Source organism: Sphaeramia orbicularis, chromosome 18 (assembly GCF_902148855.1).
Source record: "Sphaeramia orbicularis chromosome 18, fSphaOr1.1, whole genome shotgun sequence".
NCBI classification, from domain to species: Eukaryota; Metazoa; Chordata; class Actinopteri; order Kurtiformes; family Apogonidae; genus Sphaeramia; species Sphaeramia orbicularis.
The window spans coordinates 24,216,511-24,220,665 of record NC_043974.1 but is presented as its reverse complement, the minus strand read 5'-3'; the positions used below and the strand labels follow the sequence as shown (position 1 = coordinate 24,220,665).

The 4,155-nt window shown below is 36.9% G+C and overlaps 1 non-coding gene across 1 annotated transcript; it reads right to left on the bottom strand.

Moving 5' to 3' along the window:
* Positions 1–463: 463 nt before the first annotated feature.
* trnaa-ugc (transfer RNA alanine (anticodon UGC)) lies at positions 464–535 on the bottom strand. The gene has a single exon. It is a non-coding gene; the product is annotated as a tRNA-Ala (tRNA).
* Between the last annotated feature and the right edge of the window lie 3,620 nt (positions 536–4,155).

Below are 4,155 nucleotides of genomic sequence, written 5' to 3'. Positions count from 1 at the left end.
AGGCATGTTTTACATTGAAATGTATAGTCATTAGAATTTCTTTTCTTTTTTTTTTTTTTATCAATGAATTTTTATTAAGTCTTACAAACATACAAAAAGTAAGACAAACACTGAGACATATAGCAGAGGTATAAGATGCCACAAAAAATAACATAAAATAAAATTTAAAAAAAATTAGAGGGTTCCACTATGTAATTACCCAATCACTTTGTACACAGCACACATTATCCAGAGTCAAGGTGTATTGTCAGCTGTTCTACATAAGAAATAAAAGGGTGCCATACCACATTAAACTTCCCCATTGACCCATTCAATATGTATCTAATCTTTTTCATTTTGAGGCCACTAGTCATTAGAATTTCAATCAGATTGAAGAAATATTGATCATCTAACTGCAGGCACGGACTCAGGAGAATGCTCTTCATCAGTGAAGGTTGAGTCTCTACTTTGTGAAGATAAAGGTTGGAGATGCTGGGGATTGAACCCAGGACCTCATACATGCAAAGCATGCGCTCTACCACTGAGCTACATCCCCACCTATTACAGTGTCTTCATAGTTCGACCTTTATTTGAAGCATAAAGAGAACCCACGTCCATGCCACAGCTTTTCTGTGGTTATTACTGATTCCTACTTACATGACTGAAGGTTCAAATTTAGGAGACTCCTTGCAGAACTTGAATAAAATGTACATAATTACATTTTCAGTTATGTATAATCACACTAAAATGAGAATTCATTATGTCTTTGTTACCTTAGAAGGAGCCATGCTGCACTGTCTTGTTTCTGTGGCTGTAAACACACATCCTTCTCTTCATTTTTCATTTCTAATGCCTATGGATTCAAGTGGCATCCAGCATGAAAGTACATTAATGTTACCTACAAATGTGTAGTGTGGACCTGACTTAATATCCTCTTAACTTAAAAGCCCAAACCAAACAAAGAAAACACTAGCTTTAATGAGACTCTTTTTTGTGACCACTGTGGGAGAGGGTGGATAGGGGATTCAATTGGTTCAGATCTGCAGCTTCATCACCGATATTGCACATGAGATGTTTAATAGTTTACAAATGTCTTACTCTAGAGGCTATCTAAAGCTTCTGGCGGTAACATAATTCCTCATTCTGGGTCCATCTGAAGATTCACATGGCTTTCAGAAATCAGACTTTTTTGTATGTAATCAAAAATATGCAATCAAATGCTGCTTAACTTTAGATATGAAATGAATGCTCCAAAATGATGTCATTTGTTGAAGTACAGTTGCTGAATGAATATGCTGAAGATGTGGCTCCTCTGGATCCACACATAAAGAGACTAATGATATATTTTAAGAATATATTTTAATGAGGGTTTGTGCTTAAAAGGGCAAGAAAAATCCTCCCAGAGACTGCTTAAAAAGCCAATTTAAATGTATTCAGTGATGTTCATGAATTACAGCAGACAGGACAAACATATGCAAATTTTTGCAAAACCAAACAACAGGGTTGCATAGTAGTTAAAGTGCTTTCTTTTGACAGTAGACAGCCACACATATGCTCAGTGAATTATTTCATCAATGATGTATAGAACAGTATAATCTGTGTAATCAGCTAACATCAACCACTGAATCAACTCAATGAAATAATCTGTTTCTTTCATATAATTATAATCTCTTATCCTTTCAGCACTGGCTGCTGTGTAATTATTCCAATATGATCTTACACAGTCTGGCTGCAATGTAATTTGTCCTGTAAATGAATGTGTAGGGTTTAAAAAGTAGCCTTTTTTCCATTTTATAATGTTGAATTACATGTCATAATGATTGTAAATGGATGACAGCTGTGAAAGTTTAAAAATATTAGCACATTTTCAAGCAAAACAGCATCCACTGAGGCTAAATTTAAGAATAGTTAATTACTACATGAAAATATACAAGTGCACATGTTTACAATGTGAAATAAATCAGTGTTTCCTGCAGATGAGTAGAGACCTATTTTCCAGTCCAGATAGAATTTTTTTCTTTTTGATATTAGCTGGACTGTTTTGCAGCCCTGACTCCAGTACAGCCAAATCTTTCTTCTCCCAATCAATAAATGCTTTAACACTGAAACTCCTGAATATTTTCAGCGAAGCGCCTTTGCCTTTGAAAGTCCTGCTTCACATATGCATAGTCCTGCATTTCAGCACACTGATAAAGTCAACAGAGGCATAATAACCAGAGTCAAAAGCTGCTGTCACATTTACAGCAAAGGGTTTAAACCTCTTGGTACACTAAGAACTGTGTCTACAAGTGTGCTTCTCCAGTTAAATACTGCCATGAAATCTACTCTAGTGGCGTAACTTACTGTAAAGCATGTAGACCTCTTACAGCACTAACTACTGCTAATGAAACCCACTATGCACACCCTTCGACCCTTTTTCCAGTCTGAGGATTAGAGCATGTTGCCAAGAAGAGCTTAGCACACAAAGACATGTCTTATCGTTTCAGAGGTCAGATTTTATCATTAACAAACAATGACCCCAATCGCCTCACATGACACAGATCTATAAGTAAACAGCTTGTCAGACACTGGTCTTTGCTCACAGTAACAACTCACGCAGGCAAAAACAAGACCTTGATTGTTGAATGGAAGGTGACTGTTTTTTCTGTACTCTGAGCCATAAGCAGATATAATGATAAAATTGCATTATTAAATGGAATTAGTTACACAAAATATCAAGTCACCATACAAATCTTTGTAGAAAGTGATCCTAAAAGAGGAGTTTAGAGCATAAGACTATTCCCTTACTACTCATGTGCATTTATACCATCCTTAAGGGTGCTTTCAGACTAGGTGTCCGGATCTGTGCTGTACTTGTGCCCGAGAGTGAGTGGGTGTCACAGTGCTGAAACAGTAGGCAGTGGTGTGGAGGGAATTCTGTAGCTATCCAACAAACGCAGAGGTGACAAACCCTTACGTCATCAACTGTGCCACTTGTCTGTTCATTTGTCTACAATGGCAGCAAGACAGGCAATACTTTTCTATCTGTTAGCCTGTTTGAGGCAAAGAAAAGAAGAGCGACCTCTGTTGACCCTGATATATGACTGAGCAGTTCAGTCGATAAGGCGAGCCCATGCCACGTGGATCCAAGGCTGATATGGTGATTAGGTCACTTCTGGTCTCAGGTACAGATTGCTTTCACACTGCAACGTTCTGTACTGGTATCCATGGAGTCCGTACTCAGGACTACCTTCTCAGCTGGACTTGGGTATGGTACTCACGCATGGAATGTTTGCATTCACATTGATAAAATTAAATGGATTTTGGGGTCCAATGTACTCAGATACAGACTCGGTTACCTAGTTTGAAAACACCCCAACTCTCAAGTCAGCAATGTCAGGTTCATGACTTGGGTGACTGGGTGCTTCTATGAAACTGGGTACATTTTGGTACCTGACACTTTGCCAGCTTTTTAAACCCAATAATAAAAGAGAAATTTAGATATATTTCCCCCTAGGATGTACCTAATAATGACCTCAGATAAATGCAAAAAAAAATTATACTCTTGTTCTGAGCCATTCCAAAATTAATGGATTTTTAATAAAATATTGGGACCAAAATAGGACCAAAACTGAGACAGGAAAAACTACCTAGGTATCGGTGCAATTTATCTGGACCATATGGCTGTAAGGTCTTATATACTACTATAAATAAAGACACTGTGTTAAATTTGATGATCCTGGTGGTTTTTCTAATCCAGACATGCAGGTTTTTCATGAATCTCAGTCTCATTCCAGGTTTCGTGTGTAACCCATCATGTCCACTTGTGTTACATGCACAACTTGCCCAGTTAAACGCGAATAAATTGTGAATGATTTTGCAACAGCAGTCATTTTTGTGTAACATTCTGCCTTGCATAATTAGTTCGATTCCCAAAATGTACCTGTGAGAGAATAAAAAGATACTCAAAAAACTAGTAGCTTGTAATTTTCGTGTCCCTTTGACAGTGTTACATGCAGATTTTTGTATTAAATATAATGTAAAATAATATAAAAATGTGTTTTATCTGAAAAATAGTTTCTGTTTTATCTCAGTAAGTATTTATTTTTTAAAATAGACCCAAAGTGCTTCCAAACTTGCTTCATAACATTAGTCTACATCTGGTTTGAATTTTTAGCCCCTCTGTCCTGTTTTTCA